This window comes from Lepidothrix coronata, unplaced genomic scaffold (assembly GCF_001604755.1).
Source record: "Lepidothrix coronata isolate B3197 unplaced genomic scaffold, Lepidothrix_coronata-1.0 Scaffold106, whole genome shotgun sequence".
Classification (NCBI taxonomy): domain Eukaryota; kingdom Metazoa; phylum Chordata; class Aves; order Passeriformes; family Pipridae; genus Lepidothrix; species Lepidothrix coronata.
This window is the reverse complement of record NW_016690286.1, coordinates 2,749,904-2,773,063: the sequence shown is the minus strand read 5'-3', so window position 1 is coordinate 2,773,063 and position 23,160 is coordinate 2,749,904. Positions and strand designations below refer to the sequence as shown.

The following is a 23,160-nucleotide window of genomic DNA, read 5'->3' as shown; positions in this document are numbered from 1 at the left end:
GTAGTAGCTGTTGCCAAGGTTTTTCAGGAGCTATTGCTACAGCTGAGGCAAATTTGCAGGTCACCAGGTGTAGAGAAAAACATCTGGTAAATAAATTCTGAAATTTGTAGGCATTGTTACTTGCCACATCTATTTGTTTGTTTGGGTTTTTTGTGCAGGAAAACTTCTCTGCGTAAACTTACTGTGATTAAGTTGCAGCTTCTGCAGGATGACATTTATTTATTCTGGTGGATGTTATATATTTACTCTGATGGATCTTATTGTTTTAACGTAATTGCTTTTGAATTAATGCTTCTGTGACAGTTTTGTGAACATTTAGGCCTCAATTGTCCTGACCTGAGGCTGATAGTGCTTCTTTTTTTTGTGGGTTTCTGGGTATACACATGACTCTAAGAGGGGAAGAAGGAGTTATACTTAGGTAGGTGTTCTAATTTTGGAGAGGAAAGCAAAATCTTTCTAGTATTATAGGTGGCAAGAAAACAAATCACCTTTTTCTGGTATCTTTTCTCTCCTGCTAATCTCCAGATCCAGATTTCGTACCATTATGTGACTATCCATTGTAGCTGCATGCTTTCTTTCCCAGATTAATGCCATAGTTGCTTTGGCTGATCTTCACTGTTCTTCCCTCCTGTCACCTGTGTGGGTTTCTCTACTGATTTCATAAAGGGCAGCATGTGCACCTTACATGCTGATTTTAAATGTGGGGAGAGGGTGAGAGGCTGTTTGGTGCTCGAGATTTGTGCAGCCCCAGTTGCCTGCCCTGTCTCTGTCTGGTTGCTGCTGCTCAAGAGTGAAACAGTTCAACTCAGAAGGACTGCATGGAGTTCTGGGGCACTCAGCTCTGATTCGTGATCGTTAAACACATAGCTGTAAGATTATCCGTGGTACCTGCATGATGCTTTGTACATTTTGGGGTATTTTTTTAAACATTCATCTGTACTAAATAGTCTGTTGTGATTGGTAGAATTTTAAAATAAAAATGCCTTCTTTGATGGTTCTAGTTAGTATATAAAGTGCTTCCAGTACTTATCCCTATTTTTTTATGCTCTTTATCCACACTTCAGTCTGTTACTTCAGAAAGAAAAATCTTCATGGCAATGACTGTCATGATTTTGTGCTTTATCAGAAGTTGGTAAATGAAGTCTGTACCTGCACTGACCGTAGGGAGCCTTTCTGTTGTGAGGCAGCTCAGCTAGCAGTAGAGTATGGATGTCCCCGTGCAGAACATGCATGTCAGGAGGCTCGCTTTAAAATCTCTCGTAAGCAACAAACAGACATAGTTCCTTTGACCTGTTTTCTCCAGGCTGATCTGCACCTCAGAAATGGTGAGTCAGAGAGCAGAGCTGTGGCATACTACCTTTGGTCTTGTTTAGTGTAGTAGGTACTTCTTGGCAACCCTCCAGTTGGTCCTCGTGTAGTGCATGCACAGCTCTAACACAGTCAGACCTCTGGAGCCTTACAGCTAAAGAGATGGGCCAGGTAATGTAGCATTTGGTAATTCATGTGATCTGATAAGTATTTTCTTTTCCATAAGTAACATTATTCTTCTTTTCCCTACTCACCAAAGACAGGGATGAAGAAGATCATACCTCTTAACTTTTAAGAGTTCAGCTCAGTAAAGAAGAGAGAAGAGGATAGATGAAGCCAGAGAGAAAATAGGTAGAGGGCCAGGTCACGGGTTTTGGGGGAGGGAAGAGAGTTTGGAGTTATGGCCTGAGGGGAAGTGAAAAGACGACTTATTGCAGAAGTGGCTACTTTTTCTTTTAATTTAATTCCATGAATTGTAGATAAATCGTAGTGCTTTAATTACATAATGACCTCTAAAATGAAGGTGAACAGGAATGCTGAATCCGTAGAATGCATTTCTAGCTGTCAGCCAAATTTTCTGCTTGAAACCCCTTATCAGCTCAGAGAGGGAAAATGAAGCCTGCCATATAGAACTCTTTCTTAAACTTTTGAAATCCTTATTGGGTATAAGAAGGCAGAAGAGAGAATTCGTTTCATGCCTTTATCAGAGCGCTGCAGTCTCTGCTGCCATAGCAGATTTTGGACCACCTCGTGTATGTTATGCCAGTACAATGGTTGCAGGAAAGGGTCAGGCTGCATGTGTGTGCAGACTTGCTCATCTTCTTCCTCCCCTGTGGTGCCTATCTGGGTGGCATAGCAAGAAGTGTGTGGGTAGCAGGGCAGCTTGCCGGTAAAGGCAACATCTTGACTGCAAACATGGGGCAAGCGAGATTTAGAGTCTGGTAATAAAGCAACAAAATGACTTGGTTTGAAAAGGTGCAGGTATGCATGCTTCCATCGCCTGCTGTAACTGGAACCAGAGTAGTGGAATAGGGAGGCAGTTGGTGTCTTGAAAAACAGGAGTTCTCAATGAGTGTTGGAGACTCTAATGTAATCATCCTAATGGTTTGCTTCCTGCTTTGCTGTAGTAACGCCACTGTGTATGCCTGTGTGCTTTTATTAACGAAAAGGTTTTTTCCCTCCTTGAAAGACAGAAAAGCTGAGGGGGAGCTGCTAAATTCTGAAAGCTATATTTAGCTCGGAGCAATTAAAGCTAGCACTGCATAATAACACTTGAGACTAGCTCATCCATCATGCAAACCGTAAGATTTTAATGTTTGGTTTCAGTCAGACTTGACATTACTGTTAGCTTTTGCTTACATTCATTAAACTCTGCTTTTTAGAAGGTGTGTCTGTTGCACGTTGTTTTGGACAAGTTACCTGCTTTCTTACTAGTCCATGCTACTTTGTTCCTAGTTCCATTTTCAGTCTAAACCACCATAATCCTATGTTGCTTTCAAAAGGGATAGTTCTATTCTACCCTACCCTTCTATTGGCAGCTGCCTGGTTTGTTCTTTTCATCATCTTTATTCTTGCAGCATGTTCATGCAGTGAAATGACTCTGAAAACATTATTGCTAAAAATCTGGCTTTTTTCCTCTTTAGTTACTAATTCGATTAATTTTCCACTCTCATTTCACTATGTAGTCATGTTGCTACTGGTTTTAGTAGAAGTTGCTGTGGAAATAAATTGCTGACTTTGAGAAGGGAGAGAATTGGGTGGTTCCTCCCCAAGGGGCCAGCTGTGTTTGATGCAGACTTAAACCAAATTGCACTCTATTGCGAGATTAGGTCTTTGTTACACTCCTGGTAGGCTCTTCCAGGAATTTGTAGCTTCTTTAGGACTAATACAGTACAAACCAACCTAATTAATTGCTACAAAGTTATTAAAAGGTCAGTTACTGCATGTTCATTCTTTTTTTTTCCTTGGGTACCAAATAATTAATTTTCTCAGTTCTGGATTAGATGACATCTCTCTATGATGCTCACATGAGCTGTAGTCACCCACTGTGAGATATGTTTACTGTTCAATTTATCCTTCTATTCCAGTGCATCAGGCTCTAGAATTCTTCTAATGTCTACTGTTTGTGAGTATGTCTGTACAAGTGCAGATTATTTTTCATTACACAGACACAAAAAAAAGTTATAAATCAATCAACAGTGCAGTTAAGCTGATCTCGATTTCCCAAATGATTTTAGAAAATATGTACCTGTATTGCAAAATATTCAGAAACAATATCACATGACTGCTTCTCAATGCTCACTGTCAGAATAGACCACTGCAGTACAATGTTTTGGGGAGAAACTGGGAACATGGGACCTTTTTTGGACCAGCAGATTGTGGAGAAAATTTCATTCTAGAAGAAGGAAAACTTGCTGTCTGTGCAAAAATGTGGAAAGATTGTGAAACAACGAAGTCATCCGTTGTCTTTGTGGAGTGACTGAGTGATTGATACATCAACAGATATCTGAGACTTCTCAGATACCATTAGAAACATTTTTCAGACTTAAGGCTCCTGCATTTGGCTTGTCCTGAGTGGCATGCAGTTTGTGAATTCTGCTGTTGTGAAGACAATATTGAAGTCTTACAGAGGGTGCTGTATAATAAAGTGGAAAATTCTAGATCTTGTTTTGGGTGACTCATAGCTAAATAAAGGCTTTGAGATTGAAATGGTGGAAATGGCAAGTCTCCTGTCCTGTCCCTTGACCCATGGAGTTGTTGCATAAGGTCTGACCTCGTGGGCTGTGCTGAAAAGCTCTGTTATTTTTCTTGGGTTTTGGGGGATATTTTTTCATTAGGCTATCACTTGTTTTGGAAGTTAGCACAGAACTGCTGATGGCCTCATGTGCCCAGTGGGGGTTGCTTAGGTCGTGTTTCCTTACATCTATCATTTTCCTTTAGGGTCCTTTTAAGGTCCCTGTTACTTCAGTATATGTAATAATGGCCAGTCTTCGTGAGCGAAGATTTGGGAAAGGTCATTAACCCTTCGAGCCTGCGCAGTGGATTTTTTAGGTGAGACACAGCGTGCGCTGAACTGAGCCCACCCTTTAATCCTGAGGTTCATCTGCCAGGGCCGAGCAAACTTGGACAGTGGCAGTGAGGGTCTCAGGACGTAGGTTTGTTTAGAGTGACCTTCTCTTAGATGGATTACCTCACAGGGCTAATGAGCTCCATCTGCCCGGGGGGCCGGGAATCGAACCCGGGTCGCAGCGGTGAGAGTCCTGCACCCTAACCACTAGTAATATACTCCTAATAACTAAGATAATTATTTGTAATATATATATAAAATTATTTTTCCTGTTTCTCTTACATTGTTGATGCAAATAGCACAGAGAATTAAAGGTGCTAATCTTCAGGTCTAGTAATTTTGTTTGTTTTTTTTTTCACAAAGGCTTTTTATAAGGTTAATCTGTTGCCTTAACCATGAGATATTTTTAATATATGATTTGTTGGAAGTTTCAAATGTAGAACAGCTTAATTTTTGAGTTACTGGGAAAAATGCCAGCCACAGATTTGGAAGAGCCTGAGTAATAAAATCATAAAGCTGGTTCATCACTCAAATATGTTATTATTTCAGCTGCCTCTGCCCACTGCATGCTCCTACAGGCTAAAATGTCAATAGGCTCTTATATTAATAGCTATTTTAGGACTCTAATATTAAAAGGTTGTAAAAATGAAAGAACCTTAGATTAAACTAAAATATCAAAATTAACACATTGATTGTTCTTTCTTACTCTAGTTTAAAAAATGTTCGCCCTTAATATTTGGACTACTTAAAAATGCACAAGTTCGTGTGTTAAATAATCCTAAAGTTAAATCACAAATTTAGACTCCAAACCAGCTGGGGATGGTGGCATTTTAGGAACTTAACAAATAGAAGAACCAAGAAATTGAGTGTAAATGTGAAATTAGAAAATATTAAATGTAGACAACCAATAGGAGAAGGCAAAAGCATTGCTTAAAACTTCGAGTTGAAAACAGGAAATCCTTTTCCCTTGGAAAATATGCTAACACTGTAAGAATAATATTAAATAAGGGTAGTAATGTCAATTCAAGAAAGGCAGAAGCATTTATTTTCATTCCTGAAATAAAGCTGTAGTCTATGGCAGCATGTGGAAATAATAGCTAAGGAAAAAAAGTTAAATTGTAGCAGTAATCTAGATTCAAAACTGTTATCACAAATAACTTGAGGAATTCTGTTTCTCCTATTGATTTTGAAGAAAGATGAGGAAAGCAGCAGAGGAAGTTTAATGATATGCTAGGTTTTATAAATTGTATATGGTACCCAGACACTGGTTTGTCCGGTGTTGATTGCTTGTAGGCTTTTGGAAAGATTATCATCATTTTGATATGGGAACTGACTCAGTATAATAGAAACTCAAATCTAATAATTGGAAAGGTTACCCATACATTCTGTGAGTATAAAGGCAGCCTAAACCATTGTTCCTTATTAGCTCAAACTGAACACATTAAAGTGTGTCATAAGCAGTGTCTGTTTGGTGGTGTTCACGTTGTACAGAGAAGTCCTGCAGGCTGCTAAAACTGTAAAATTGGATTTTCTTCAGAAAAAGTGCATTTGACTAATGGTCAAAACTGTGCGTTAGTTACTTCAAAGCAACAAGTTTGTCAAAAAGTAGTACCCCTGGTATCTATTTCTATGCAGGATTCTTCTTTCTTGTTTTGCGCTGACAAGATGTTTGGGTGAGTTCCCCACAGCCTCAGTAGAGTTACACATGTGTGCAGAGTTCTGGATCCTTGGGGCAAGAAAGATTTCTGTTATGAAATGCATTGTTCTGTTAGTGTGTTATTAGACTAAAACTCAGGTTTCTTACTTGTATGGGAGAATGTGGCTAACTCAGACTTCTAATACATATCTTTCAGAAAGCTGTAGATGTTGTTGTTGTATTTTAGGGAAATATTTTGGGATGGTGGAACGCATAAAAAACTAGGTAGAAAATTTTTCAGATATTCATATATTGTACTTATCTCCCTCATGCTTCCAAGGTATGAAAAGACAATGCAGCAGGAAGTGTATTTCTCATCTGATTTTTGCTTGTTTTTCAGATCCAACACAAGACTCATGTGAGCTTGCCACATCTTGCCTAATGGAATTGCTCATACTTTCACTTCTGTAAAAGAAGATACTTAGATTTTTTTTCGTGGTTGGCACTGAGCCTACCTACTCACTGTAAGTCAGTCTTTCTTGTCTCATGGATATGTTGCCCTTCCTATAGGAAAGTAGAGGTTAAATTGGTGTGGAGCCTGTTTTAGCCTAGAGGGAACATCATCAAAGAAGCTGTGTAAGAAGCTTCTTGCTATGGAGAATTGTGCAGTCAGTGGAGAATGGGAGAGGACTGTAGTATAGCTGGCAAAGAGGCAGCTCCTCAGTCCTCTTTTGGGATAATACATTGTACTTAATTTTATATCTAAAAGAATTGAAGGATTTATCAAAGAAATGGAACATGTAAAGCGGAAGTGGTGCTAATGTAACCTTTTATTCTGCTGAGATAAGAATAAATGTTCAAAAATACCTCAAAGGTGTGTTACATTTGTGGGAACTGGGAAAAAAATTACCATTTGTAGGATTGTATGATGTTTGGGTTCCCTTTAGCCTTAGGCTTTGGGGTTTCCACTGATCACCCACTAGGTCAGAAGGAGGACTCTCACCCATAGCACAGTTGGACTCTGTGGTTTGTATCTCATTCTGAAATGCTCTTTATAGTCTGCAGCCAAAGACAGGACTTTGGCAAGGTTAAGATTATGTTATCGGTGACATTGAAAAACTTCTTGTGTTGCTGGTGAGGTTTTTGCCTGAGTGTTCATTAGTTGTGAGATTTATCATTAGGAGGAAATTCTGTCCCAAATCACATTTCCAGTCATGGCTCTTGTGCATTTTATCTTCTCTAATAGTATGTAAATATAGTCACAGTGCATTCTGAATACTTAACAATTTCTCTTTTGGTGTAGGGACATTGATAATGCGTTTGAACTTCCTGACCAGCTGCTTGTGCTGCATTTTAACTTTATGTATGTGTATGTGTGTGTGTATATATATATATATATGTGTGTGTGTGTGTGTGTGTGTGTGTTTTCTTGGCCTTTTAAACGTGTAGGCATTAGATTAGTATTTTAGGGCACATAGGACAGGTAGGATGTTGTAGGCCTTACATGCATATAATTTACGCATTTGCTTGCAGTTGTGGAAGGCTGGATATTCTGAACTGTGCAGTTCTTACAGTCCTATATATAAACTAATGTTTTGAAATCTGTCTTAACAGGCTTACATGGATCTTACACTTGTAAACCAGAATATAGTATTGCTGTTCTGCACTAATTTCCTATTATACTTGCATCTGTGTTTGTGTAGGCTTAATCACTACTTTAAGCTTGGTGAATTTTTAGGCTAGATCTTTCAGTTTTGCTTGTGAGCATGTAAAAGGTATCTCTAAATGTATGTTGCTCAGTAGGAACTTGCTTTCCTCTGGAAAGCTGGAGATGAGTCATGGAAACTGAAGTAGGTAGCAGGCACGAGGGTTGAATCTTTGCTAGAAGTATGTGGCTACTGGAAAGCACATTAACAGCCGTGTATGTTTTCAGCTTCTATAAATTAGAAACTGAAAAGGTGTCAGAGGAGAGAAAGGAGTGGAAAATACTTCTGCATGGTTTATTTTTTTTGGTAGGTACTGCCATACTGCTCCAGTGGGAGGTGCCCAATTGCTATAGCATCCTTTTACCTGTGAAGATAGAGGTGTTTATCAGTACTATTACAAAATAGTTAGCTGATAATGTTGGGAAGCTTTATGTTTAAGTAGCAAACCAATGTTGCATGATTGCCTAATGACTTTCAAAAGGTTTCAGTAAGTGGCAGAAATGAATGTAGACCTGCCCCACCCCAGTGTGCAACACATGGCAATTTTATTTACTGAGGGGGTTCCTGTTGAACAGATATGTTTGTGACTTCGTGTGAAGTCATGCAGGAAACCTGTGAAAAACTCTGGGCAAGACCTTGTTTTGCTTATCCTAATCTTTTCAGTGCAAGAGTGTGCTCCATTGAAAGACAACTTTGATAGTTGCTGAAAGGAAGGGTGGTAGATTTACAGGGATACAAAACAAACAAGAGTTTGAACAGTTACAAAAAGGGAATTCTTCATGGTTCCTCTAATATCTGTAGCAGAAGGCTGCAATGAGAACTAGGATTTATCTTAACGATAATATTTTCATTCTGACATAGTACAATATTGTTGGCATGTGCTCTTGGAATGCATTAATACTTTGTAAAACCTTTTTATTTTAAGATATATTAATTGTATAGCTCTGTATTTTTGAAAATGGAAAGAAACAGTACCTGGTGCTCAAAGTGAATTCACTTTGAAGTGAAGTTATCTTAAATTCATTTTCATAAACTTGAAAACTAAATCTATAGCTGTTATAGAAGCAGCTGCCATGTGTTACTGAGCCTTCAGAGGAATTCTTTACTGCTCTTTTGAACATAGGAAAATATAGTGAAGGAAGTGATCCTTATTTCTTAATCCTCATAAATTGCATTAAAGAAATTTCATGGAACCCCTGTGTATTACTTCGCTGGTATTTTCTCTTAGTTTTGCCAACCTAAAATTCCAAGCTGAATTCTTCAATACAAATATTATGTAAGTTGGTGGCTTTTTTTTTGTTTTATCTCACTTGTGAAAAGTATTTAATTTTACTTTGTAACCTGAAAAGATTATGTTAAGAATATTGGCAGCTTGACATTGTCTGCTGGCTCTTTACTAATAGTCTTACAGGAAAAAGAATTAGAAATAGAACTAAATTCTTTGTTAAAATGTCATTCAGTACTTCCTTCGAAGAAAAAGGAGGTGAAGTCTTAGTGTTCTTATGGTGGTAAATGCAAAAATAACCCATGTACACAACTCTAGCTCTTCTTTGTGTACAGCTCATGACTATGAATTTAAGCCACTTTTCTTAGATCAATTCCAAAGTGTTTCTTTTGGAATTAGCTATGAATAGATGGACTAACTTGTTCAATGGTTAGTAGCACAGATAGATGTCCTGCAAAAAAAAAAAAAATGGAGAAGGGAAGAAAAACAGTGTTTGTTAACTTACTGTTTTACTAGTTGCTATTGAAACAAGTTATTTTTGTGTTATTGTTTAAGAACAAAATAAGCTATACATCTGAGTATCATGGATAGCATCGGAAGGGAAGGGTGAAGAAGGATAAACTACCTCATGGAAGAATGATTTGTATTTTTTTTAGTTTTAGTCATAGATACTTTGTTCTAAAACAGATAATACCTGCTTAGGCAGAGGAGCTGTTTGAAACAAGTGGACTGCTGTTAAAGCAGGACTTTATTTTGTAATCATGTTAAATTATGATTACAGAATAAAGTAATTTTTAGGATTTGTTTCCGTAGAAAATAAATGTTTGTGAAATTATGAAAAGGTGGATCAAATATACAGGCACATTTTCATTCATACAGTGCTATAAATCAGTCATAGTTTAAATGTATCTTTTTAGGGCAAGTTGTTGCTTGTAAATGCCAAATGTGTCAGGCTGATGTTTGACTTGAAGTGGTGTGACAAGGCTGTGAACTCCTCTGCCCAGTGGTGTTCCCCCTGTGGCTATTCAAGGCCACAGACTGTTCTACCTGCATTAGGGACACAGTGGGTCTCAGGCATGGAAATGCAGGTCTTTATAGTAGTTACTGCTTCCTACTCTGGGAGAGACTATGAACTTAAGTGCTTGAAATAGGTAATTAGCATAGCCAAAAGTAACTTAGATCATGAGCCTTGCCTCCTGTTATTCAAACTTGTTATTCCTTATGCTTATATGCAGAGAAAAGTAGCAACTGCTGTGTGTCAGGTTGTTCCAGAGACAGTCAGGTGGGTCACCCTTCACTTCAGTGATGGGAACAAGTTGCCTTCTTACTGACATTACAGTGAGGATTTTACAAAGTGAGATTCTGCATTTCACTCACAGAAAGTGATGCAGATAGTTCAGATTCTTACCACTGAAAATGTTTTCATCGCACCCTCACTGAGCGGAAGCACACACTTTTCATCTGGAGATCATGAGCTCGGTCTGTTGATGTACCTAATTTTTGTGCTTGGAGAAGCCATAAAAACTTGCTCCTTGTTTTAAGAGTAGCTCTAAGAGACCATCTCTGTCTTTCAATATATGTTGGAAAATGTGCTTCTATCAGCCTTATCTTTCTTAGAAAAGACAGGATATCTGTTCCTGTCTTTGCCTATGTAAATTCTGGTAAATCCTTAATTTGACCACCAGGTGAAGAATAAAAATAATGCTTCAGATACATCAGAAGGCAGAAGATTTGTCACGTTTCAAGGTAGGCCTTAGAAGTTCATTCATGAAGAGAAACAGTTGTATAGCTTCAGGGCCCCTCACTTTCCAGTTGTGCAACAGCAAAGGTTTGTGTGCAAGCTAATTGCAGGAGAGCTGAAGAGATGGTTGCAGTTGTTGGTGAACTCCTCTGATATGGTAATGAGGATATGTGGCTGAATCTCCAATCCTAGCATGTGTAATAGTGAATGTGGTGTGTTTTTGGTCTCTAGTGACTCCTTTGCTCATTCACTGACTACTAGTATAAATGCTTTACACTCCCATTTCCTTTTGGAAAAGGTCATATGCTTGTTTTAATTCATAAGGCAGGTTCTTGTAGCACTAGGTATTTGAAGAAGAAATGAAAATTACATTGTTATTTTAGGCTGGAAGAAACCTCCAACTAAGCAGAAAATATTGTGATTATTAAAGTAGTTACTTCTCAAGGAGAAATAAAGATTACTTTTTAAAGACTGAGTAAAATGTTAACAGTATAATTTATTTTGAGCCATCTGTGTAAAGTTCACAATCAGTGGGCTTCTGTATTAATGCGTTTTAATCTTGTTTTATCCTCATGTTCTTGTCCAAGCATGTAATCCATTGTAGATTTCTTTTGGTTGCACTTCTTATCAAGGCGTATATGAGGGATGAAAAACGGTCAAACCTAACCAAGGACAACTATCCGTAGTGATTAACAAACAGAAATGTGTTTATGAAAATGTAACATTTGCAGTATTTATTTAATGACTTGTTTACACTTGCTGACTTTATTCATGTCTTACACACAAAACAAAGTATCTGTTGTGGACACACATGCCTTTTAGTTACAAAACCATAGCAAGAACTTTTCAGAAGAAAAATATGTTCTCAGGCCAACTGAAGTTATATTGCAAGAACTAGAAGATCCTGACAGAAAACTGGGAAAAGTCTTATCTGATGGGGAGTTAAACATGCAAGCTGCTAACTTGCAGATGCAATAGTGAGCACAGAACTATACAGTATAAAATTATTTTTAAAAAGCTTTAAGAAGGCTTTAATGCAGCAGCATGCTTTACTGTAACTTTCACTGGTCTTCCCTTCTGTCCAGGTGACTTCTGTACTTCCATATGTCCTGGAGGAGGCCTGGGCTCTGCTGCTGTATTTTTGGAGGATGGCAAGTTATTAAAGAAAAGTTCTTGTTCTAAGACCAGATTTCATATGATGATTACCTGAAAAAGTACTAAAAATTTTCCTTATCTTTTTTTTCCCCTTGAGTTTTGTCCATGTTTGTTTGTCTCCTGGAGGTTTTTTTTTACTTCCAGTAAATATATATCTGAACAATTTGACAGCTGTTCATAGGTGTGTTTGAATGTACTGTAAGTAGTACCTTATTTTAAATAGCAGGAATTGTTCTCTAAAAAAAAAATCAAAGAAATTTATATTAATATTCTATTTTGAAGTCTAATACTAAATGATTAATGAAAATTTTGACACTAGAAAATTGTCTTTCTGTAGCACATCTGTTTGGAACTGCTAACAAGTTGTCAAGTGCTACAAAATGAAATAATTTTAATTCTTGGGGGCTCATTGGTTAAAAGCTAGATACTGTCAGCTACCTGAATAGACCAGAGACAGCAGTACTCACTGTGTTGACAGTGAAAAAAATGAGACTGCTTCTGATTGAGAGACACCAATAGAATTCGGTGTAGGTGCTGAGAAGTATAAGGAGGACCGCAGAAATGCCCTGTCCCTTTCTGCGTGACTTTTTAATGGCAGCTTTTATTAGGCAGCAACTATTTGCTTCTAAAGGTTTAAACTGTTAATGTAGTTCACACATTAAAAACTGTTAATGTAGCTTTTAACACATTGTGATGTGTGAGTGAAATGCCACTCCCTAGCTGCTGATTTTATTTTGGGCGTCACTGGTCAAAATGATATGAACGAGTGGTTAGCAAGGTAAAATGTACCCTAAGAAAAGCTAGTTTATAGTTTTACCCTTAATATGGTCCAGCATCTGGCCAGTAGCTTTTGAGGGAAAACATTTGGTTCAGGAGAATTGGAAAAAGCATTCATTGTTTAGCTCAAGCTTTGGGACTCCGAAATTGGATTTTCCACTGTATGGAGTGAGATGGGCTGCAAAGTTAAGAACTTAAAAGTACAGTGGATTTTTATTTGTCATGAGGGTAGTACAAAGTCACAAATTTTCTATGCCTGTACTTGGCTTTCTGTTCTCTCTGGTCAAATTGTAGTTTGTACTTCACCTTTAACATTTTTATATATGGCTTATGTTTTGGGTTTGAATTATCTGTTGGGGGGGGTTGTTGCTTTGTTTTAGTTTTTTTTTTCTCAGTGCCATGCAGTTATCAACGAAATCTAAAACAAACACTAATTAAGAGGTGGTGATAGCTAAGTAACAGCTGTTAAAGGTGTGATTCAGCATCTCCCTCTGCAACTAGCTTCCCCTGCAAGTTGTGAAATTTCAATCTACCCTGTATTTGCAAAGTCCTTGATGAAGAAATGAAGGTGACCAGGGCGCAGGGGCTGCCACAGTGGATGTTGTGGTGGGTTGACCCTGGCTGGACACCAGGTGCCCACCAAAGCCACTCTATCACTCCCCTTAGCTGAACAGAGCAGAGAAAATATAAAGAAAGGCTTGTGAGTCAAGATAGTGACATGGAGAGATCACTCAGCAATTACTGTCATGGGCAAAACAGCCTTGACTTGGGAAAATTAATTTAATTTCTTACCAGTCAAATATAGGGTAGTGAGGAACAAAACCAAATCTTAAAACACCTTCTCTCCACCCTTCCCTTCTTCCTGAGCTCAACCTCCAAATTATCTATTTCCTTCCTCACAGTGATGCAGGGTTTGGGGAATGGTGGCTGTGGTCATATCATCACACTTTGCCTCTGCTGTTCCTCCCTCCTCAGCGGAAGGACTCCTCACTCTCTTGCCCTGGTCCAATGTGAGATCCCTCCCATGGGAACCAGTTCTCCATTAATTCCTCCAATGTGAGCCATTCCCCTGGGCCAGAGTTTTTTCATTAACTGCTCCAGTGTACATCCCCTGTGGGGTCACAAGTCTTGCTAGCAAACATGCTTCAGCATGGGCTCCTCTCTCCACGAGTCCACTGCTCCTGACAGAAATGCACTCCATCATGGGCTTCCCACAGGGTCCCAGCCTTCTTCCAGCATCCACCTGTTCCACCATGGACCTCCATGGGCTGCAGTGGGACAGCCTGCCTCACCATGGTCTTCACCACAGGCTCTGCTCCTCCCTTCTCCTTCACTGACTCTGATGTCTGTGGAGTTCTTTCTTCTGCATATTCTCACTCTTCTCTCAAATTGCAACTGTAGAGGGTTTTTTTCCCCTTTTAAAATCTATCCCAGAGGTGCTTCTGCTGTTGCTGATGGGGTCTACCGTGGCCAGTGGCTGGTCCATCTTGGAGCCCACTGACATTGGCTCTGTCTAACACAGGGGAAGCTTCTGGCAGCTTCTCACAGAAGCCACCCCTGTACCCTCCCTCCTACCAGAATGTTGCCATGCAAGCACAATAGAGTCGTACTCTGTGTTTCTCTTTGTCTGTGATACTGTCCAGTACCAGATGCCACAGAGGGAAGTATGTCCATCCTTACCCTGTGTTGTTATAGAACATATATCCTTTTGTCAGACCCTTTCTAGAATCTTCATCAGCATCACTTATCATCTGGTGTGAGAAAGGCTGTCTTTAAATAATTTCAGAGTTTATAGAAATTACATATCCTAATACGTGTATATCTTGATCCACACAACATTTATGTTGTAGGGGTTGACTTTGGATATATTTGGCAAAAATAAGCCTGTATTCAAGGGTTTTGTATATTACTTCTACTGGCAACAATTGCCATGACCTAATGTATTAACTTGAAAAATAATGCTCATTTCATTTAAATAAGAAAGTGAAACTACAAACTCCACAAGCACCAAGCTGAAGGAATGACTGTAGTGAACTGTAACAGTTGCAATAACAGTTTGCCCTTGAAATGAAAGGAAGGAAGGGGAGAGAATAAACACCTCATCCCCAGTGAAGTAGCTTTACACTATATCATTAAATCTCACTCGACAAAATTGAGGTGTCTTGTTAAAGACACAATGAGGAACTTCACTTTTCATTTGAGGCTGTTCTCTTCCCACCTCCAGATATGCCTGCAAGCTCTCACTGTTCTTGGCTATGGTGTTCTTAAATTTGTTTTCTCCCTGCTCTAGTATTTCAGATGAAAGATTTGTGAACAATATCAGAGTATTTGTTAAGAGAAGAAATGTGTAACGTTCCTGAATATTGAGTATATTTCAGACAGTCTGTATACCAAAACTGTATCACTGAAATGAGCTGTGCTTTAATAAAGTAGGGGTAGGAGAGTGGCACCACATATCAATAGTCATCATCTCTGTAGGCTGTGGCAAGTACAGAGGGCGGTGACTACAGGCTTTAAGGAAATATAAGGAATGAAAGGAAGAAAGAAAAGAGTGATAGGAATTTCTTGTAACTTTGCATTTCTGCATTTAAGATATTGGGCTTCGTATAATACGTGTATTCAAAGCAGAAGTAGAAAGGCATTTTCAAATGAAGAGCAGATTTCATAACCACGCTAAAATCTTATTTCAAAATGTATTTTTATTCCTGTCAGTGTTGCCTTACCTTTTTTTTATGTTTGAAAAAGCAAATGTAAAGATTTTTAAAACCTCCATTAAGACTGAAATGCAATTCAATGTACGTGACTATTACATGACTTCTTTTCTCTGAAACCCTAATGGAGTGGGATATAAATACCTCTGTGAGGTTATGTTGGTCAAGCCACAGATTGTTTAGTGTGCATCTGCAGATTTGAATATTTGGGGATTTATCTTGTTAGCATCTTCAGACTGGGTTAATTGATGACTACCAGTACAGAATTTGAGAAATACTTCTGAAGTGGGATCTTTGACTTTAAGCTGGAGGCCCTTTTAACAGTGGCTTGAAAGGGATAAGGCACCACTAATACCATCTTTTTCCTGGTGTCTGGCTGTGTATGGGGTGCTCTAGCTGTGCTGTATAGGCCATTCACTTAAGAGTTGGACTCGATGATCCTTGTGACTCCCTTCCAACTGAGAATATTCCATGATTCTATGATTTTTGTTGTCACTTGTGGGAATATAATTTCATGTTTTTCAGCTACATAACTATGCACCACATTTTATTTAACTTATAGCCCAAAAATCTGACCATAACACGCTGGATATGATGTATGCATTTAAAGCACAAAGGCATTGTCATAGAAAAAAATAAATGTGCATACTAAGACTTGATTAGAAAAGGATCATTAACACTTGAACAAGGTGCTAGTATCACTGCAGATGTGATATATAGAGAGCATGAATATCAATATGCATATACTTTGCATATGTATTGGAAATAAAGCAGCTTTATGACCAACAAGAATTATGGAGTTTGCCATGGAAAATGGTGCAGAAGTTCTTAGCCTGATTAATGGAATACAGCTGCTGAAGGTGTATTCAGTAGAGAGGAAACTTGCAGTCCACCTGAGTCTCCACCTGATGCGTGTGGCACACTGATGGATCCGAGTACAGTGGCCAGCTCAGAAAGCCCACAGGATGCAGGTGTTGAGTGAAATGTCCAGATCTGTTGAGATTCTGTGGTGAATTGGAGCTAAGGGGCTTCTGCCTTGGCTTCCAAATGCTCTCTGTCATGAGTGTACTCTAATAGGCAGTGATCTCTAGTTGCCTTTTGGCTTTGCAGCATCAAGCTGCCACTGCTACAAATGACAGTTAGTAAAATTCCTCTCATTAGACTGGAGTTTGAGAACAAGGGATAACATGATAGAAAGTGCAGGCCAAGGAGGACGTATTTTCCTTTATAAAGACTATTTTATTGGACTGCATGTGTGTGCATTTCAGAGTACTCTGAAATGATTGTGAAAACCAGCATTGCTGCTATTTATTTATTTAAGTTAGCACTGGAAAAGAAGTTCTGGCTCAGTATGTTACAGGCAAGATCAAATGGAAGGCTGTTTAGTGGTTTTGGACAAACCATGGTAATGCAATTTAAACTGCTTGCTTTTACGTGATTTATTTAATTTGCTACCTGTGAAATACCCTGTTTCAGTGCATGTGGACGTGAAGGCTGATTACTCTAAGTGGATGCTGTTGAAATATCTTGCTGCTTGCTTAGGTGAGGAGAAGTCAAGCCTGTAGCCCCTGGAATTGGTTCTGAGTATAAAAAAACCTGGTTGTTTATGTACAAAATATTAATTGTTACTCTGCTCTGTTCAGACATAACTAATGTGTGACTTAATTTAGATACATTAGCTGAGAATCATTGCATTCACATGGAAAGTAATGCATTTGTCACATGTATTTACTTTCTCATGCTTAATGCATAATGTCCAACTTGACAATTCCTGCATTTGTTGGTGACTTTAAGCTTCTTAGATTTGCTGTGTAAGGTGGTTAAACTGCTGCTTTTAGCTTCTAAGTGCCTCATCCTTTTTCCATGTCCTTGTCTAGCTCTAGCAAAGTATCCAGGCAAGAGGAATGGGGCAGGAAGGAAGACATAGAGAAATTGAGCTGTGAACGTTTGAAGTGGCAACAGGAGATGTGAACTCTGTTCAAGTAGTTTGTGAAGTTCCCAAGCAAAATTCATACAACAAAATTCAGACTCCTCTGCACAAGGCAGCAAAAGCAGTGCGTTGCAGCATTTATTGAAAGCTCAAATTATTTTAAAGCCCTGTGTTCTGGATTTGTATGAGCAACCTGCAAGAACAAACTACAGACTTTTCAAAATTAGTTGCTAGGAGCCTTAGGGAGTAAGACAAGTGTACTTTCCAATTGTGGGAATAATATTGAAATTCTGAATAGATCGGTGATTGGTAATAGGTCAGAATTTCTATGTCTGGGAATGCTATCATTTGTGTGAAAGGAAAATATGAGGTATGAAAGCTTTTACTACAGTTTTGTGTCAGCCTAAATGAACTTCATTTTAGGATGGAATCAGCTTTCACTGGATGCTATTCAGAGTCTGGCATGTAACTCCCGTTTGTCCCACTTTCAAAATCTTTGTTCAAAAACCTAGTGTTGCTGAAAGGAGAAAAATGTAAGGAGAGAAATCAGTATCTTTTTCTCCAAGTAATTCAGTAACCTTTTTGTATTTGACACACGTATAAATTATTAGCGTTTTTATGTGTGCACTTCCTAAATGAGCTGGTATGTGGCTCTAATAGCATTTTAATTTAATTGGCCAAAATGAAGAGGTGTAATACAGAATCAGATGCTCAAAAAATGTTTTGTGTTGTACTGTATTTTCTCGATGTCCACCTTTCCAAAGTATGACACCCATTCAGCATGATAAGTGATAAGTGATCTATTCCTGAAATCATCTCTCTTGTGATGCAAATGATACTGGAGTGTGGCAGGAGATCCTGCTTGTTTTGTCACTATGTTTTATCGTTTAATACTGACTTGAAGCAATGATCACCCCTACTGTTCATCTGCCTAACTGGTGTTATAAAATCACATTAGAGAACAATTTTTCAACATCTCACTCTGGGAACAGTGTGGCAATAGTTTCAAAAACACCTATTTTATTATTCTTATTGTTAGTGTGAATTTTCTGCTCTGGACGATCATTATAATAAGGGACATCACGGGGCTGGTGAGCAGTCAGGTGAGTCAGCAGACTTGAGAACGACAGTCTGAAATAGGAGCTGGGGAACTGCCAGCACCCACAGACACCTTGTTTGTTTGCTGCTAGGACAGACAGTGGACCGATTTTCTTATTTTCTGAGTATGGAAGAGAGGACTGCAAAACTGAATATGCTGATGATGTAACTTCTCCAAATGTAATCCTTCCAACTGCCATTAGTCGTTCCAAGATTAATTTTTTAATGTGTTGTTCCATGTAAATACATGTTATTTTGGTGTAACATCAGTAAAAATTTGTTTTTTTGATATGTTTTATGATATGATCTCAAAAACAGTATAACATAATGCTAGGAGATTCAGTTCAATGGTTCTGTTTTAACTGTCTGTATTGCATAGGTGCATTTTTTTCTAGAGGACAGTTGAGTTATGACAATGCTTTACTGTCTGCAAATGTCAAGTTTTCTGGTCAAGACTTGATGAAAACTTTGTGCATAGAGTTTCAATATCGAACAGCCTTTGAAAAGACAATTGCATGTCAAAAGTGCAATTTTATGTTATATGCTTTGTAGAGGTGTTTTCCTCCTTTATGCATTCTGTATTTTGTAATGTTAAAAAGATGTCCTTGAATACATTTCTCAAACCTTTTTTGCTAAAACTATCACTTGATGGCAAAATTGTGGAAAACACATCCTATGAAAGATGAATATTAGTAAAAGTTAAGGGAAAAAATATGTAGGTCAGCAGGTGAAGTAGGTGTGAGTGCCATCTGTTAAGAAAATAGCTTTCAGTATTATGTTTCATGCAACTTCATGTGTTGTTATTTTAGACACTTAGAAAAAAAAGAAACCAAACCTTTTAGTGCCTTCCTCTAAGAAATTGGTTTTTTTCTGTTTTCCTTTTCAGAAATTAAAGAGAGAGCATTATATGAAATAAGACTTTTTAAATATGTCTGAATGCACTTTATGCACTAATTGTAATTAACTACAGGTTTAATTTATTTTTGTGTTGTAAGTCCTGATGGTCTAGCAAAACCAGTGCTATAATGCCAGCATTTTAGAAACAAACACAAAACTGATGAGAGATTGGGAGGAGAGTAGAGAGATAGAAGGCAAAGACCAAGAACAGTGGAACTCTTCTAATATTAAGCTGTTCAAGGGGAATCTACATGACTGTAGATAATAAACACTTCTGTTTATTGCTACTTTTATAGCATGTAATTAAAATCCACATTGTTAGTTGCAGGTCAAGTATAACCAACCTCAAAAGTGCTATGAAGCAACCAAGATGCTAGACTGTACACATATAAAATTCTTCACATTGCTGTTTGCCTTCTCTATGGCCTGTTTGCCATGACCGGAGCTGAAGAAAAAATGAATGCACTCATTAGAAATAAAAGATATGGATAGTTAAGTTGTAGCACCCTTTCACTAAGCTCTTTGTAAATTATTCATGTTGCTGAGGCATCCTAATTAAAACCTTCCATCTTTTAAACCCCCAAAAATACTTGAGAATGAGAGCGTAGTTTAGGCTTTTTTAATCACCTAGAATTTAATTTGTTTTTAATTAAATTCAAATACATGTCTGCTAGCTTGCACTACCCTGAATCTAAATTGAAAATCAGAGGCAGAGTATCTTTTTCAGAACTATCTGGATCAATTGAAAATAACACACTTTCTACTTTCTTGACTACAAGTTGGTGATGACCACGCCTTCATTTTGGCCAAAGCAAAGTATGTGAACTACTCCCTGTGGCAAATGGCACTCCACTGAAGTGGATTAGGGAGGAATGCTGTGATTTATTTATTTTTTGTAAATATTTTTTAAAAAGTTTTCTTAATTTTTGACAGGGGAAGTACTGATCTCGAGAAAAGGGACAGTAACTTGCTTGGGAACAAGAATTTCTTTAATTACTTCGGCATTTTTAAAAAGTGAATATGAATTTGAGCTCTAAACTATCAGTTGAGACTCTGAGCTGCTACTGAGACCTGTAAAAGTTCTCATCAGTTTTGTTTTAACTCTGAGCTCTCTTGGTGGGGCAGGTCATATTTTTACATTTGGATGTCATACTATAGTAGGCTTGTATAAACAAACTTAGTGCATTAAAACTCTCTATATATTTCTTGTTCTGGATTGTCTGTAATAGAGTCTTAATTGAAGCTTTCTTTTTTGGCCCATTTCCAAATTTGCTTTTAGATTTTGTACCCTTGTAGCTAGGCAGAGGCAGGACAAGATCAGACATGGAAGCACTCACTCCAAAATGGATCTTCTGTTCTTCCCAAATATGGGTGCTACTCCTGCAGCTTTGTGTTTGCTTTCTTCCCTTTTCAAGGTCAAAAGTTCTCTTATGAACTCTGTCTATGTTGCGCCTCTATGGTAACCCTAGCTGGATTTGTCTTCCCCTCCAGCATTTTGGAACTTGAGGAGATGATGGTGGGATTGTATCATCTGAGGAAAGGATCCCTTTTATGGTCTGTTTCCTGTTCAAGAGCTGCCATGTCAGCTACTCGGAGACCCTCACCTCTAGCCTGCATCTTTTTTGGCTGACCCAGCTATTGTGATTGTTACTTCCCCATGTCATATTAATTAGGCAAAACATTGCATGTAATCATTCAGATTTATAATCTGAATTCCCACATCTTACGTCTCTCTGCTTTTAGATCTCTTTCAGTTCATCTTTACCCTATGCCATGAGGATAATGTTGCAGAAAACTCGATCCATGGAACCTCTTTTCTGGTTCCCATTGTCAAGGTGTTCATTACAATCATAAATATGAATGGATTTAAGAGCAACTGTGATGTAGAATCTTCTAAGAGCGTGGTTCACTGCATCTGTGACTCACGGTTCCTGTCACCTGCATATACATACATGCATGATATGTGTTTCTAAGCAACAGGACAGTTGCAGTCTGTCATCATCGTCCTGTCTGTCCGTGAAGAGCTCCAGCCCGAGCCTTAACATTTTTAATTTGTATTTAAATCAAACACATTTCTGGAAGAGATTTAGATTAGGTACTAGGAAGAAATTCTTCACTGTGAGGGTGGTGAGGCACTGGAACAGGTTGCCCAGAGAAGTTGTGGATTCTCCATTCCTTGAAGTGTTCAAGGCCAGGTTGCATGGGGCTCTGAGCAACCTGGTCTCATGGAAGGTGTCCCTGACCATGGCAGAGGGGTTGGAATTATCTTTAAGGTCCCTTCCAGCCTAAGCCATTTGATGATTCTGTGATTCTGTGTATACTTTTTTCCTTAATAGCAGCTTATTTTTTTTTTTTAAGTTTGAAAACTTGGAATTAAAAAACTTTTACGTTTTGGCATTAATAACAAAAATACTTAGCACTTGTAGTACTAATTGTCCTCAGTATAATTTATATATAATTGTTTCCGACAACACATCTCTAAAGTGTCAACATTTATCTACATATTGAGTGTTCAGAAATACAGTGTTAGGAAGTAGTGACCCCTTGCCTAAGGTGATGTTAGAAAGTGTTAACACTGATCTGCTAACAACTACTTGCCGTTGTTTGGAATATTACAGACCTCTTTTGATGGTTCAACCTGTCTTAATATGAAAGACCTCCTGTAAAGAAATAATCTGCATAATATTTAAAAGAAAGCTGTAGTGGTGCATTTGTAAGTATTAATGTGAAGTACACTGGAAAAGGTGTCTTGGAATGGACTTAGAGACAGAAGCCTCTAAAGATACATTAAGTCGATCAAGAAGAAATGTGACATTTTAATAACTCGTGGTCATTACACTGTATAAAATGGGTAAATTAATTTCTATGTATCCTAGGAAGAACTGATCTTGTTACCACGGTTATTAAAGTTAATGAAATTTAAATTTTGAGGTAATAGGCCTGCTTATAAAGGAGAAATACTAAACATTCTCAAAAGGAAGTACTGTTTCCTATGTACCTTTTTTCTTTTAATAATTAAGTGACATACACAAGACAAATGACAATTCCAGTGTACCATGGGAAAACAGATATCTGGGAGGGGCATGCAAATGCACTTTAAAATTGGACTTGATGATCCTTGTGTGTCTCTTCCAACTCATAATATTCTGTAAAATCTATGAGATCTGTGAAGTGGTTTGAGGTTTTTGGTTGTTTTGGGTTTTTGGTGGTTTTTTTTTTTTTTTTTGGTTAGGGTTTTTTTTAGAAAGTAGATGATGCCAAAGTGTGAAAGGAATAACAACACATCAAAAAGGGCAAAGTAGGCTTGTTGGATCCTGCTACTTTTTAATGAGCATGTCTAGCTCTCCTGCATGAAATAAAGAATCTGTTGTGTTTGCTGTTCATACATCCCTCATGATCTTTTTCTTCAGACTTTGGTGAGGATCATTTCTGGGACACCAAAACTCTTCCAGCGGTTCTATTTGCTGTTCTACCTAAAACCAGAGATGACTGGATTTGGGTTTCTTTCTCCATAGTTACACCAATTATGCCAGCTGGTTTAATAAAATATATTGTTTTATATTAACCTTGGTAGATTTGGACATCTCACAGCATTATGCAGTTTATGGGATCACAAAGAGACTATCTGATTCAATGTTACACAGATGCCTTCAATGATTTGACAGAAAAGTCATGTCTTTTTCTTGATGTGCAGGCAGTGCTGTCTTGAGATCTTGACTACATGCTGGCAGACTGACAGATATTTCCAGAACTAATGTTGTGCCTATCACAACCAAATCCAGGAAAACAAACACCGTGTATTTCAGTAACACTTTAGCGATAATGACTGCAGTTTTGAAAAGGAATAAGCCCCAGGGCACCGTGAAGTAGCATTGTTTTAGTGAACAAAGCAAAGAGCAGTAGTAAGTG

General features: G+C 38.1%; 1 protein-coding gene across 1 annotated transcript in view; it reads left to right on the top strand.

The window, feature by feature from the left end:
* Nucleotides 1-23,160, top strand: part of OSBPL3 (oxysterol binding protein like 3) — a 79,792-nt gene that overhangs the window by 4,890 nt on the left and 51,742 nt on the right. Inside the window, exon 2 of the mRNA XM_017823906.1 lies at nt 6,412-6,535. The gene's annotated coding sequence lies outside the window, so the exon portion shown is untranslated. The remainder of the gene's footprint in view (nt 1-6,411; nt 6,536-23,160) is intronic.